This window comes from Thermobia domestica, chromosome 11, assembly GCF_964235325.1.
Source record: "Thermobia domestica chromosome 11, izTheDome1.hap1.1, whole genome shotgun sequence".
NCBI lineage: Eukaryota > Metazoa > Arthropoda > Insecta > Zygentoma > Lepismatidae > Thermobia > Thermobia domestica.
Window position 1 is genome coordinate 90,246,851 of NC_137464.1, and position 17,000 is coordinate 90,263,850.

At 36.0% G+C, this 17,000-nt stretch overlaps 1 protein-coding gene across 1 annotated transcript in view; it reads left to right on the top strand.

Moving 5' to 3' along the window:
* amon (prohormone processing protease amontillado) overlaps positions 1-17,000 on the top strand; it is an 851,181-nt gene that overhangs the window by 294,001 nt on the left and 540,180 nt on the right. The window lies entirely within an intron of this gene.

Genomic DNA, 17,000 nt, shown 5'->3' on the forward strand with positions numbered 1-17,000 from the left:
TCTTCGTTTCTCAACATCACCGTCTCCTTTAGCCTAGCAGGCAAACTGTGGGGCGTAGAACTTAAAGATTTCATTTTTTCTATACGCGTTATTTTAGATTCTACTTTGGGGTGAATCTTGCCCAACAGCCTTTCTCGACCTATTTCATACTCCGACACCTTTTTGCTAGAGACTCCAAGTAATTTCCGGTTTGTTATACGTTTTTTGGTTATTGATGCTTATTACTCACAATTTTTACCCTTGATTTTGAATTATATTTCAATATGTTATTTCTATTGTACTGTATTTTAACATGTAGTTTTTCACCAATTTTATTACTTTTTTAATTCCAATTTTGTCTTAAACGGTTCTTTAATAGTTTAAAATTTTGTTTAATATGTTTCTCTCGTATTTGGCAATAAGTATGATCATAAAAAATATCTCTATTAAAACAAACATAGAAAATAATCTTTAAAGATACGTATATTTTTTTCTGTGACTACATTGCAACTACATCTATCGTTTTTACCTCTGTTCGCAAACCCCAATGAATTACTCTCGCTAGTCTTCCTAAGGTGTCGCAACCTCCAGATCGAGATACACTGTTCTGCAGCATGGATTTTCATGCTTACGAAAAGTTTGTTTTTTCTCGAAAACTATGCATGAGCTTTTATACTCACATATATCATTTTGTTAAACTGAATGATATTTATTAATTAGGGTATTTATGTCTCGTATCGTTTTGTTTTTTCGTTAAACACTAATATTATAGGATTTGTCCATCCCAAGGAATAATGTTACAGAAATGTCAGGACAAAGAGAAAAACTCTTATTGCTAGAGAAGGCAAACTAAAACCTTGACGAATAGCTTGTCACGTAGGAAGAAGAGGAAGAGAAGTCCTTCAGAGAAGCTATGATATCAGTGTTATGTGCTTGCACAACTCTTTAAGATGATTTCCGTATTCTGAGACACGCTTGTGAGCAAAAACAATCCTTACTCATTATTTCTGAAACAAGATTACAGTGTTAAACAATAACTACGAAGACCAAGCTTTACTTTGTTCCTAATATAGATTGCACTGATAAGTTTAGTAGTTGTGTCATCGTGGATAATCTATTGCAATAGTGTTAAGGAAATAAGGGTTGAGCGCAACAGTGGTGTAACCCACATTTTAAAAAATGAACAAAAAATCAAGTTAAACACATGTGGTTTTTTGTACAATATATATATGTACAATGTATGACACATTCAACCACTTGTTGTTGCTTTTGGTATATTGTACAAAAAGCACATGTGTTTAACTTTAACTTGATTTTTCTCCATTTTAAAACAAAGTGGGTTAAACTACTGTTGCGCTCACCTCCTCAAATTCTCTTTCACCTAGTTGCCAAAGACGAATTATCAATATTAATAAAGCTTTTAAGATGAAACTTCTCTACTAAGAAAAGATTCTATATCGTCTTTTGCAACTTTGAAACTAGATGTTCTTTGAAGAGCACCGTTAGGAAAGACAATAGATATAGTCTGCTACTAACTTTCATATTTTTTAATATATACGGTACAAAAAAAGCAATATGTTCCACGGATTAGGATTATGCATTAGACTTCTGGACTGTCGGCATATGATCATGCTCCAACGTCACATATGAGGATCATACTACCGAAATTGGGGAGAATGAATGGAAAGGGGAAAGAAGGAAGCGGCTTAGTACCATTGATTTTTATTTCGGGAACGTAGGGATATGCGTTCAGTAGGTTTTAAATTTTGAAATATGATTTAATGTTTTTGATAGCTTTATTAATGATTTCTCTTTCGAACTCCAATGGCTTAGGTTTCGAGGCCCTTCTTGTTCGAGAACTTCGCTTCTCGGGCTATAAGTTGATTGTTTTTTGTTTCCCTGATACCAATCCTATATTAGTGATCATTTCTTGGAAAAGAGACAAGTTTCTGGTCTCTTTTAGAGCGAGACCGTTGTTTGGGCAAGGCCTAATTGTTGGTGGCCAGTTTATGGTCTACTTTATGGGCCAGTTTATAGTCTCAAGAGATAGACTTTTTTTTTTTTATTTCCTGAACTTAACCTCTCAGCTTGTAGTGTTTTCTAGTCAGATATCTTTTTCACAGGTTCTCTTCAATTCTAGAGTCCTGTGTAGATAGGCCAAGCATTTTCTTTTGAGTGAAGGAATTGCTTTAAAAGTAAGGCTAAGTGGAGCTTTGTCGCTAGTGAGGGCAGAGAAACTTATGCCATAGGACCCTTGAGCTTAGAGCATATTTTAGCATATATTTGTATCTAGTTAAGAAGTGATGGGTTCGGTACTTCACGAGTAAAGTGTTTTGAGTTTTAAACGAGGACTCTGGCTGCATTTCATAGAGATTTTCTTCATTTTACCAAATATCTAGTTTTTGAATAAAATAATATAAAAGATCAAGATAATGTTTCGTTCTTTAAAACAAAAACTTCCCTGTACCCGGATGTAGTAAGAATGTTTAGATTCATACCCCTAACAATTAAGTTTTCGAGTGAAGGCAGTAAAGAAGGGTTAATTGAACATAACCTCGTATTCTATTTTTTATTTATGTAGTATGTTGTCTTTTTGATTTAATAAGAAGACTGAGTGTGAGAGAGATAAACTAAAGGCTTTATAGTAGTGCAACACTAGACAGCGAATCTTACATTCTCTCGCCCATAATCTTTTCGGCCATTATATATTTTTTTTAATACTACATATCTGTAGTAATTATTTTTCATACTGCAAGTTATACTTTATAACTAGTAGCAAGAGAACACTGATAGAGTGCTTTGCTCTGGTAGTGAGGTCTCTGGTTCAATTCCCGGCTGAGTAAGTTTCTGGTGGACAACAACGTCTCCTTATGGTTTTCTCGGGGTACTCCTGTTTTCTCCCACATTTCATTCCACCAATTCTTTCATCTTCATTCACTTGCCTTATTCATCGTCTCTCTTAGTCTAACGGGCATAATCGTGGGATGTTAAACTGAAATTTTTCACTTCATTTTTTACTAGTAGCAAATCAAATCTGTTTACAAAAAATGTTTATCATGCATTTTTAGCAATAAAATTATGTATAGTAAGTAATTAACTGAAATATTTGTCCTTTTTTACGTTATTTATGAGAGAGTAAGAAGAGAGATATATATGTTCTCCTGGCGATGCATAGCAATTCAAATTGATCAAGACTCAAGCTGAAATATGGAGATTAAGTTTCACGCCAAGGAGAGGCAAATAAACTACATCAAACGACGGAGAACGAACTTTGGGATCCGAAATCCCGTAGGATGTGACCCGAGGCACAGTCGTTGGCACGGATAAGACAATTAATCGTGTTGTTTCCACAAGCAAAATCCTTGAAAGTTTAATGAACTCGTCTTGAAAATGTTATATAATTAAAATCAAAGTCAAGGTTGGATTACAAGCCATGCTTGTCATTCAAGAAGAACCGACCGTATAGCCTCTCACATAAACCATTAACTGCGGGTGTTGGGAAAATTACTTAGTTCATTCGCAAACCAAAAACAGTATTTGAACGTAAATACGGGTAGGTAATACCTTCGTATAAGTGTTCCATCTATACGTACTTCCCGTATGAAAGAAAGAACTGTATATATGCAGTATACAGGGTGGGCCATTTTAATTAATCCACGGAAATATCTGAAAAATGATAAAACATAGAAGAAATGTTTGAAGTACACGTTATATATTGTTAAGGGGGGAAACCAATTTCGCCAAAAGTACCCTTCCCCACCCCCGTAAATGGGGGTAACGGGGGGTAACTTTGAAATGTCAAATGGGAACATGGGTCGAGAAATATCTCGTTCGAAAGGTCTTGGAAAACTAAGTAACGCTGTTCCAAAAGATGTTTCATATGGAGCACCAGTTTCAAAAGGGCCGCCATGATATAGTTCGAAAACTCCAGTACCCGTAGTATGAAAACCATGGAAGGTAAATGAACGGAACAAAATTGAAATACGTAAATATCATAGGGCATATCGAATGATGTGATTCCTGTGATTACAGCGGCTTTCCTGAAAGGGTCTTGTGGCCTAACTTCAAAATGTCAATGTAGGCTCGGGCGTACGCTTGACCTACCCAATGCTTTTTGCAAGGCAGACTTCATGGATAGAGAATTGGTGCACTGAATTAATGCGGATGGCCACATTTACATATTGATTAACTATTAGCACTCATGTCATATTGTGAGCTTGAGGGACGAAACAGTGTGTACGTATATCCCCGAAATGCTTTCCGAATAACCAGCACGCATTGCATAAAAGTTTCTGTGGCGACGGAGATTAGCAAATTCACACGTTTGTAAGTTCCATCAACTGCATTATTCGACAACTTCTTTCGTATAACGTTCCTTCTTTTTTCGCATCAAATCATACTCAGCCATACAGATGTGCGTTACCATTCAAATAAAAATTTCACTTTTTTTTAGTCACTACAGCGTCATCCTTACAAACAAATGTTTCAACCACACCATACCTATTTGTAGCGTAGCCTTAATTTGCGAAGGGGGGCGCGGTGGCTCAGTGGTAGAGCGTTCACCTCCGGTGCTTGGGGGTCCCTGGTTCGATCCCGTGTGGACTTTGTGGTGGACAAACACCGTGCTCGTGGGTTTTCTCGGGGTTCTCCCGTTTCCTCCCACTTTCTTCATTCCGCCATTTCCCTCATTTCTCATTATCACCGTCTCCTTTAACCTAACCGGCATAACCGTAGATTTCATTTCATTTCATTTTCTTTAATTTGCGAATTAAAATAGAATTCTCATTTGAACTTTCACAGTTACTTTCCATCCCACTCACATACAGAGCGCAGGAAGAGATTATTTTGCAGGACTTGGATTTCTCTCTATACATTATGGCAATTTTACTCTAACATTTTTATCTCTATTGTATCATTCTCGAGCCTTGGAATGCCTCCGTGGTTTTCCTATTTAATTTTCGTTATTTTCATTTATCTCTACCCGTATTCATACTATGGGCATTAGACGTTTCTTAGACACAGTCACTATGTCTTGGCGATCATTTTGAAAACGGTGTCTTATGTCGAAAATTTTCCTACAGAAGCCGTTTGATATTCATTTGTCTACGTAACGTGATGTTACTCGCTTCAAGTTGCTGTTTGAAATTTTCAAGTTGGCTCCGGAGGATACCTTTCAGTTGGCCCTTGGAGTCACCCCAACAACACCTCTCGATGTGCCTTACGTCAGTTACCTACTCCAGTTTTTCTTCTGTTGATTTATCTCCAATCGCTTTCATACTATGGGTACTAAACCTTTTCTCTGAAACGCCTTTTCGGCGGCCTTTCGAGAACACTGCCATTTCACCTCAATCGTTTTCTCCTGCAAGATGTTTGATTTTGCAAGATTTATCGAACGAGGTACCACTCGACTCATGTTACTATTTGAAATCTTGAAGTTAGTCCACAAGATCCCTTCAGGGAGGCCACTGGGATCACAGGGACCACACCATTCGATATACCCTATGATATTTACGTATTTCAATTTTGTTCCATTCATTTACTTTCCATGGTTTTCATACTACGGGTACTGGAGCTTCCGAATCATATCATGGCGGCCATTTTGAAACTGGTGCTCCATATGAAACATCTTTTGGAACAGCGTTACTTAGTTTTCCAAAACCTTTCGAACGAGATATTACTCGACCCATGTTCCCATTCGACATTTCAAAGGTACCCCCCGTTACCCCCATTTACGGGGGCAGGGAGGGGTATTTTTTGGCGGAATTGGCTTTCCCTCTTAGCAACATATAACGTATACTTCAAATATTTCTTCTATGTTTTATCTTTTTTTAGATATTTCCGTGGATTGATTAAAATGACCCACCCTGTATATCAGGGTGGGCCGAAAATTTTTTTTAGATATTCAGGATTGAGTAGTTATCATAAGCTGTGTATTGGTACGAAATGAAGCCATGTCAAATATGTTGATTTTAAAACAATATTTAACCGAGCCCCCGTGGCCCTAAAGTTCCTAATTTTTTGTTGAAATAAAATGATTTTAGGTAATAATAACATTTTTCCAGACAATACTATTAATACATAAAACATGAAATACATGGTTTTAATATACGCAAGTAGCTATTAAGACCTTAACTAACTTTCATAACTACCATATTAACCACGAAAAACCTTCGTGTTGAACCCAGCTCAGAACTCTCAAACTTTAAGAGAATATCACTTTTTCGCATCTGGATGCAAAATGCACAACACTGGCTTTCCGAAGGCGGCGCTTACATTGCTGAATTCAAATAAACTAGAAACAATATGGCTGCGAGCCTCTCTTCCTGTATTGTCTTGCCTTCGAATTAAGGATATGATTTTGAATTACAAGTCAAAATTCAAAATGATCATTAACCGCATTAAGAAATAAGATACCTCCATTAAGAGCCAAATTAAAGAAATTTAAGAACGGTGCTCAGAAGTTATTTGATATTTTCTCTTGCAAATGCTGCGATAGAGTAACCTGTAAGTGTGGTAAATCAAATTAAATACCGCCGTGGGAGCTCATATTAGATCAGAGAAATCAGAGACAAATGGCGAGTTGCAATGTAGATAAAGCAGAAACCCATAGGCTCAAAAGAAAGCATGACACACAGATCGATTATCATGCTGCGGTACCAAATACAAGAGGGTTACAATCGTTAGCCTCAATCACGCACTTGGAACATACATTAAGTGCTTCCACCCCGAATTCAGACGATGAAGAGTTCGCATGGAGCTATCGTTTAGTATCGTTTAGAGAATAAAATCTAAAGTAAACCTAAATAAATAATAGTGAGCCCTAAACAAAAGAGTACGCCAAAGATTTAACAGGTGTCTCGAATAAGTAGGCTGCTAAAATTGTATCCGCTGTTTTAGAAGATATTAATTTACTGAACAAAACTAACCAAGACAAGGTAGTAGATAAAACCAGAATCCATAGGAAACTAGCAAGAAAAAAAAAAGAGAGAGAGAGAGAGAGAGAGAAAAGAAACCGTCTACAATGTAAAGCTACTAATTTTAAGGGTCTATTTTGATGGCCGAAAATACCAAACTATAGTTCTAATTGACAATTGCAGTAGGCAAAGCACTGAAGAATATGCGGATTATATCGATTTGACCGATTGGTCAGAAGTAATAGGAATGAAACCTCCAATTTTGGCTAACGTATCAACAGAAGAATTAACCGAAATGATTGTGGAAAAGAGGAGGTTTCACAGTTTGTCACGTTCTCCTTCCACATACAGGCTTTGGAGAGGTGTATAAAGGTAGTAACAGAATCTTCTTCAGAAGTATGCGGTAGTGTTGCACGAGACGGTTATATTCGCGCAAAACTGGAAGCACTAAAGTATCTACCAAACTTCGGACATAAATCTCAATATTTTGTTCCAAGATTCAACTAAGGAGCTTTAAGTGAGAGGAAGGTGGGTGGGAGGAACTCGCTGTGTAGCCATCTCCACGTGGTGAGTTATGGGCTGGTTTGGTGTTTGTTGGTCAATTTTTCAATATTACCTTATGTATTTGGGTCCGTACTATTATATCTACTAAACACCAATAAGACGAAGAGCAGCACATCAGATCAGAACATTTAAAATCCTGGGGTCAAGTTAAAGTATTAGGAATCTTAACCAATTTTCTATACATACTTAAAATAATGGTATATATTTAAAAAAAATAACACTTTTCGGACCCGCAGGTCCTGGTGAAATATTTTTATCTGCCTCTGTTTTGGGGAAGAAACATAGCATTATACAACTTTTGCACGGTACTCAAAATTAATTTTCTGAAAACAAATATTTCAATAATATTTTCACTACTCACAACCATAATTTTTCAGCATTAACGTTCTTTCGGGCTCCCGGGGCCCGATTAAATATATTTTTATCCGGCTCTGTTTTGGCGAGGAGACATGACATTATAAATTTTGCACGGTACTCAAACTTAACTTTCTAAAAAATATATTTCAAAAATATCTTCACTATTTACAACTATCTTTTTTTTTTTAATTAACGTTCTTTGGGGCCCCCGGGGCCCGGTTAAATATATTTTTATCCGGCTCTAGTTTGGTGAAGAAACATAACATAATATTATACAACTTTTGCACGGTACTCAAACTTAACTTTCTAAAAATATTTTTTAATAATATTTTCATTGGTCGCTACTTCGTTTTTTCAAAATTAGTGTTCTTTCGGGCCCCCGGGACCCGGTTAAATATCTTTTAATCCGACTCTATTTTGGTGAGGAAACATAATATAACATTTTACAACTTCTGCACGGTACTCAATCTTAATTTTCTAAAAAAAAAAAAAAAAAAAAAAAGGCCGTTTTCGGCCCACCCTACTGTATATATATATATATATATATATATATATATACATCCCACTCCTCCTCCCCTAAGATGCACGGTCAAAGTAAAATCATAAAATCCATTCCAGGCCCGAACATCATCTATATTGAAAATTTGATCGAGATCGGTCGGGTGGTTCAAGAGTTATTAAGTCATGAACGTGACTACTTTCATTGTTATATATACCTAGATTAATTAACGTTACAGTCATACTCTAGGTTTCCAAGAAATACTTTCTCTCAAACATAACACTTGCAAGTAAACAAAATGTATGTTATCCGTGATTTATTTTGAGTTTCATTTGTAATATTTGTTCCATATTTTTCATTTTGTCTGTCATTACTCACAAGACAAAAATAGGGAATGATCCAAACATAAACCTTTCTCGAGTACACGGAAGCTAGTGCTTGAACCTTTGATGTTCGTGGTTCCATATTCGATTCCCAGTAGGATAGGAATGAATTCATTGCTGTGACTAATTATGCCGAAAACTCCATGCAAACACCTCACAATTCTTGCTTCCGTATTGAAAACGGGAGTTAAACTTCAAGAAATCAGAAATCAACAGAACAAATAGAAATAAACCAAGAGATTTAAACAAATAAAATAAAATTGAAATAAATTTACTTTAGTGTCACAAGAAATGCTGTCTTTGATATAATTCTTTTAAATTCTTGCGAAATTTCTGCTATATATGTTTAAAAACGTTTCAAAATGTTACATACTGATTTAGAGACTTTAAAAATGCGTAAATGTCCTGAAAAATAAATGCAGGTATAAACGAAACTCAGAAAGCAAAGATGTAAAATCAACAAAAAAAGAAGAGAAAAACATGTATGTTATACTGTTGAGTCAACATACGTGTTGACATTTCAATACCAGCATATTTATTTACTTGTACAGCCTTTGTGAAGATTTGAAAATGTCAAAAAGGTTTATATTTTTGTTGTAAATTATCTTTGTAGATATACGTGCATACGACATATGTCAAGCCAATATTTTCAAGTGGTGTTAATGTATAAAGATGTGTTTGTTACTTGTTTGTTCGTTAGGTAGAATATTTCAAACCTTTTCAGGGGTCTAGAGATAGAGAGAAAAATTAGAAAGAGATAGAGAGAGAGGACAGAGGGTGGGGATACCTAGTAATCAGGGTTGCTAGTCTAGATTGATAGTAACTAAAATTTGACCTATTTGTGAAACTGCATTCACAAGTAACAAAATTCTTTACTTCAGGTTCAATGCACTTTGAAGTACCGTGTGAAGTGATTTTTCTTTAGCATAAAATATATACAGTTCTTTCAACGTGTGATCTGATATGCGTGATTTTTTTTTTCAATCTTACAATTTATATTTGGGAGTAAATTTTAAAATTTCAGTAATATCAATTTATTAAAATGCTAGGTTTATATCTTTGTGGTCAAAAAAAGCTTATTCTTTTGTCAATGATATATCGGAAACCACAAACTCTAGAATGATGCCGTTTTCACTGATCGATTGCAAATTTTGTGTAGATTGTTCAGTTCTAATTGAATATTTAAAAATGACCGTTATTTCTTTATTACGTTTTTTTTAGGAGTATAATGGAAGTATTGAACTTTTAAAAAGTATCATATTCTAAGAGTTATACCTACATTCCAAAACCACACATTTGTGTACGGGGGTTGTATATCTCTCCGATGTTTGTTTCATAATGAAAAACGAAGGTCAAATCATAATGAAAAACGAAGTATAATCATTTCTCCACTTTAAGATGAATTTTTATTGGTTGGAGTGTTTTGCCTAATGAACACATATATCACTGACATTATAATTAATTGTGTGTGTAATGTATTTGTTTATTACGTACTGCATGCAGGAAGAATGAAAACACTAATCATATATGAATTAGAAACTCCAACCGGAAGTAGGCTCAAATCTTTCGAATGGTGAGAGATATTGAAAAAGATAATCGAAAAATCTCCCCTTTATGATATCCTCTGCCGATTTTTATCAAGACGTCCTTCACTTGTGTCTGCAAAGGGACATGTACTGATGTTGTGAGGAACGACAAGAAGATTCATGCTCATATATGAATGATGCGGTTCACCTAGAATTTCTTAAAAACGTAACGTTCAAGAATGAGTAACTCCTGTAAAAAAAAAAAAAAGTCTGGCTATTGAAGATTATATTAATTGTAAGTTACTTGTGATGTCATTTGGTTTATTGATAAATCATCGTTGGCGTAACCATCGCTGTAAGAATCATAGGCAACGGAAGCTTCAACACTGAAATATCAAGTTGGTTAGAAGGCGAGCGAATGGTAGGTCTCGTAAACTCATATAAGGTACCTGTGTTAACTTACAATCGCAAATTTTGAAATACATCTAGACCCTATAGCTTATTTCAAAGACGATATGAATAGTAAACTTTTACAAGACACTGGTGTGTTTTAGATAATAACACCCTCTAATACTAATAAAATATTAGGTTACAATATTATAATATTATCTTCTTTTTAAGTGCAAGAAAAGTTTAAATACTTTAATATATTTTATTCTTCTTTCATTGTAACTATCGTAAGTATTGTGGCACTTTTAATAGGCTACTTATAATTTAGGTGCTTCTAGGTACGACAGTCCTCCACTAATGCCTTCGTTCTGACGATTTACTACCATAATAGCCGATATTTTAATTACAACTTTCAACCAGTATTTTTCCATTATTATACCTTCATTCGAAGTAACTATTTCTTCACTAGCAATATTTTAATAACTCTCTTCCTTTATTTTTAACTATCAACAGTATTGTTCTTCTTTCTCGATCTTTTGCTAACACTTCCTAATTTGTTTAGTGATTGTGTAGTCAAGCAATCCGAGACCAGGGGCGGATCCAGGACGGACTTCTGGGGGAGGGAGGTGGGTTGTAATACTGCTACTTAAAACTACTTTTAAGAGCTCCAAACTCTGGGATGGGTTTTATTTATATATAAAATAAGGTTCCTCTTCTGGGAAGAAGGGGGGGGGGGCGATCGCCCAGATCGTCCCTCTGGATCCGCCCCTGTCTGAGGCATTTAATTAATACTCGTAAGGTGAAACAATTCGTAGTTTCGAGTCCCACTGCGGCAAATAGACGTTATTTGCTATCGTCGATGTTTTTATATTCTTGTCCCTGTCGAGACTAGTAAGAATTTAAAGGTCCATAAAGAGTTAAATAAGAAATCGAAATATGATCAGCAGTTCAGGTTTTTTTTTTTTTTTTGAAGTGGTAGAGAGCTCACTTCTATTAGGGGTCCCTGGTTTGATCCTAGGTTGGGAGTTTATGCTGGACAACATTGTTTTCATGAATTTTTCCGATGTTCTCTAGTTTACTGTAATATTCTTATTGTACTAATTCCTCTACAATCATTCGCTTTCATTAATCATCTGTATTCTTTAATTTGAAAAAGGGCATAATATTGGTACAGTCAGCGACAAAAGTTCTTTTCGTTTGGTAAGATTTATTAGGGAATAACGGTGGTATGGTTGCCATGTACAGAAAATTACATTCTTTTTAATTTACTAAAACCATACTTAAATTGTCCTCTCATTTTTTTTTTTTTTACAAAACTAATATCATCAAACGGAAAAAAACTTTGGTTGCTGACTGTACCCTGTACCAAGATTATGCCTGTTTCAAGTTAAAGATACGGATGATTAATAAATTTCAGATTTAATCTTAATTTCAATTTGTTTTTAGTTAATTTCCTTTTTTCTTTTCCATGTGCACATTTTAAACATTCGTTCTGGTTGTTCTTTCGTACCACAAAACTTTTTTTTAAAGAGTCTTCTAGTACGCTGTGACTTCCACATTCAGTACCTCTGAAGAGTAAGGCTAGGTCTTACTTAGCTATGTGGTCCTGAAAAGGGCCGTTAAATTTAAAGAAAGTAATGCTCTAGTTGAGTAAGGGAATGGATAGAGGTAATTACCCTTGGAAAAGGGAATTCCCTCTAAAGTTAGATCTGCCGGAATTTCTCTGGATAATATGTTGGCAACTCTGTCTGTAATGTAAGGCTTGTTAAGAGGGATGAAGAATGAATGGCAAGTATAACGTAGAAGCAACCTTTCAATGACAACCAAGCAGCCACTGCACTTCTTCCACCTTTCAATTGACTGTCAAGGGAGAAAAAAGGAGAAAAAGTTTATTCTTTGAAAGATGCTATGCTGTGTGTGTATCCATAGCAACCATGTCCTTCAAAAGAACAGGAGGTGCGTTTTCAACCGGAAAAGATCTGTCACTGACAGGGATACACCACAACAAGAAGCATTCACACACAGAGAAAAGAAAAGAAGGGAGAGAGAGAGATCCGTGTGCTCACGAGCAACTAGCTGTTTTTGTACTTTAAGACGACATGTTACGCTTACATGGCTCCAGTTGTATATTTTATACAAAATTAATTTCACGCTACACTTGCTTTTCTTCATATTTGCCACAGCGCCTCTGTTGGCTTATTTCTCTCGTCTATATGACGCTCTTATGTAATCTACGTTAGTTTTGTCAACATAAACTTTGAACACGAAAATAAACTATTGTGCACTCCGTGTAACAACAATTTTATTTTTATTTCTTTTCAAACCAACAGGTAAACAAAGTATTTATTCTATTGATTTAATTATGTTTTTCTGTTCTAAAATTATATTTGCTTGATTATTTTTCTGTTGAGTAGAAAATATTGTCATAAGTTGAATAAAAATAAGGGAGAATAAAGAAAAAGAAGAAGAGTTGAAATGTTTCCGTCAGTTGAGTTGAAATGAAAAGGAAATGAAATCTTTTCAGTTTTACGTCCCACGATTATGCCGGCTAGGCTATCTAGGAAGGAGACGGATATCACCTAAATAATCCACGCACACGGTGTTTGTCCACCACAAAGTCCAGTTGGTGCGAGCTGGGGTCGAACCTGGGACGACACTGCGCACCAGAGGTGAACGCTCTACAACTGAGCCACCGCGATCCGTCAGTTGAGTTAATGCTTCGGAAATGACAACGAAATGAAATTTCAAGTTTTAAATCTCACGGTTAGAATATGCACTTTAGGGTAAAAGATACGGGTAATAATGAAAGTGAAATGAGTAAGAGAGTGGAATAGGTGAAATGGGAATGTAGAAAGAACGCACAAAATGTTGCTCACCACAAATTTACTTGGTCTGAGATTGAAGTAGAAGCCCCTTCACCAGAGTTACGTACTCTATCACTGAACCACCATACTCCCTTATTTAATCCTTTGGATAGTTGAGTTTGTACAAATATGGAAGGTTATTATATTAACCCTCGCACTACCAACGGGGAGGCACTTTGTGCCCATCACAGTATTTTTTTTTCGTAACGACTGTTCTAATCGTTTCTTTAAAATTGTAAAAAATTGTATATATATATATATATATATATATATATATATATATATATATATATATATATATATATATATATATATATATATATATATATAGGAAGCAAAATTTCAGACAATTAGATTCAGGATAATCAATTTTGAATTGGACAATTCATATATATGTTAAAAAATATCTTAAAACTGCACGTTTGTGTAACGTTCTCTCTTTGTACTGAAGTACCAGTTGTCGATTGCGGTGATAACGGTATCTCCTGAAAATGTTAATTTTTTAAAAAATATTTTACTTATTTTGTAATTTATTTATTTACCACTGACATCGTGATGTGATTGATCTGTTCTATGCATTGGGCTGTAACCTAGCTATTCTAGCTAGTTTCAAACAGCGGGAGAAACGATCTAGGGTTGACGTGCCAGGGGGCAAACCATTTCGATTGAAGGTGGGAAAGGAGGGGCGAATTACAACGTCGTGAAGACTTCACTTTCCATATGCGTTGTGAAGACTTCACATTCCGTGTTTTCTCTCACTCATGGCAATTATTTTTGTGCGAAACATAAACTGCGTAGCCATGTGAGACAAAACAGCACAGCACAGATTTCTGGCAGTGTTTAGGCAGAAACCATTCCTACTGAATACTGGTCGCCGGCTCTAAATTTCTAGTCGCCAATGGCGACCTGGCGACCGGAAACTTTGTGCCATATATATATAGGGTAGATGGTAATATAATAAATAGCTGTTTCCCACCTTTTCTGAATTTGTCGCATAGTCTTACCCTGTGTACTGTTCACTTTAGTTACTAGATTTTTTTGTGACAATTTCACGTTGGTGTGCCTCATAGGTTTGATATTTTAAGTTGGTGGGCACAAAGTACCCCCTGTTGGTAGGAGATGTGGCTGAGATTTAGGGGTATCATTCAATAAATAGCTGTTAGTAAATGAAATCTTTAAGTTTTACGTCCCACATTTATGAAGGCTAGGAGAAAGGAGAGGGTGATGATGAGAAATGAATAAAATGATGGAATGAAGAAACTGGGAGGAAACGAGAGAACCACGAGAAAACCATGCACACGGTGTTCGTCAAATAGCTATTAGTATTATGAAGTGTACTGTTCACTTCAGTCACTGCAGATTTTTGTGAGAGTTTTTAATTTGTTTCTTTTGGAAATACCAGGACCGTAACTTGTGGGGGGCAGGAGGCAACTGCCCCCAGAGAAGCTCCCCGCTGTTCGAGGGGGGCCCATTTTAAGACAAAATTTTCTTATTGCATGTACAATACGAACATAAAATTATAAATGAAGCATCAAACAGGTTCACTATATTACATAAACAAAACAGCACACAAAAAGTGAATGAAACAAAAATGAGTCGTGGGCCCATTTCAATAAAAAATGTCTACTATTAGGGGCTTTAGAAATAACATTTATTCGTATGGTTTTGAGATTTGTCAATATTGTCCCCTTAATTTATTTGTCATGTACGGAACGGACCAAGAGCTGTAACTAAGGGCCCCGGAGACCTTGCCGTGCGGGAGAGCCCATAAAGAATAAGAGAAAGATCGAAAGAGAGAGCCTAAAAATTAGGAAAACAACTTTTCTAGGGGGTCCAAATACGCGTGTTAACGCTTGCCTCCTTCTCCCCAGAAAAAATCTAAGTTACGGCGCTGGAGATACAGTATATTTAATCTTAACAAGTGGGTACAAAATGACCATTGTTGGTAATCCGCGTTAATAAAAACACCTAGGTAGTGTGAGAGTTAAATATATATGTTACTTAAAATGTGAGTGTATATATTATTTGATTTATGGAGATAGGCTACTAATTACAACAAATGACGCTCTAGGAAACTCAGGACAAAAAAGACGGGTTGATCCATGCGAAGTGGTCCAGAGATGGTGGAAATGGTTGCTCGACCATCTCTAAAAATTATAAAATTTTGAGTATGATGAATCTTGTGTATGAGAAGGTCAATAACAGTCTTCACGTTGTCGTATGTGCAAGTGTTCCTGAATGGCGGCCATGTTTGTTGTCGGTGGAGTGCCAATATTTGCATTTGCAAGCGATTACGAAAACTACAGTTGCTCAAGACGTACAAAGCAGATGAACACCAAACAAACACGAATGTTTGCAGGAGAAACTGAGTACACGGAGAATATATATACTTGCTTCTAAATGAATAAGATGGGTTGCAAACCAATACTTGAAATCACCATAAAAAGTACAGAAAATAACACTTTTAAAGGGGGTGTGTTTTGGAATGGCATAAGGTGACTGGTTCATAAGTTTTGTGCTGAATACTATTGCATGTAAAGAGTTTGCAGAAATATCACAGCAGATTGATGGGAGTCCGAAAGTTGAAGTTTGTGATTTTGATGCTATTTTTTGGGCGTAATATCTCACGAGGGCAAAGTGCTAATAATTGCTGTTTATGCCACAAAGTAATTCTGTATGTGAATAAACTATTGCAAAAAAGAAAAAAAAATCAAGACTGATATTACATGGAGATAAAAGGGAGGACATAGTACAAACGCGAAGAAACCACATGCGTGACAAAGGTCATAGACTGGAAAAATTTAAATGCCTGGATATTTTTCATGCTAGATCCCAAAACCTACGCATGGTGCAGCAATTAGGCCCGCTTTCGTTTGTGTTCAGTTGTGCAAAAGCTTGCGAGTGGCGTTCGTTCCGTCTTTCTAGCTCCATAATCATTGCCACATTTATAAGGTAACGGGGTTAGCACCCCCTTGCACCCACGACACCCATCGTCGAACTGGACGGCGGTATTAAGGCATTTAATGTATTTGCAAAGTGTTATTGAAATCCAATCCTAGTTACGCAAGTTAATCAGAAGGTTGTTTATACAGGGTAGATAGATGTAAAGCAACCTTGTGAACACATTAACTTCCGTAACTGGGATTGGATTTCAATGACACTTTGCTGATACATTAAATGCCTTAATACTGCGGTCCAGTTCGACAATGGGTGTCGTAAGTGCAAAGGGAAGCTTCACTGTCTCCATATGGACGTGGCAATGATCGTGGAACAAACGCCACTCGCACAACTGAACACAAACAAAAGCGAGCCTAACTACTGCATCATGGGTAGCTTTTGAGATCTAGCACGAAACATAGCTATCCAAACATGTAAATTTTTCCAGGCTACGACCGTCGATTTCTTCACATTTTTACCATTTCCTTACTTTTTTCTCCATGTAATATCACTCATGCCAAAATGTAGGTAAAATGATGAAGCAAACATAATGTTAAAACTAAAAATGTAACCTTTATCTTCAAATT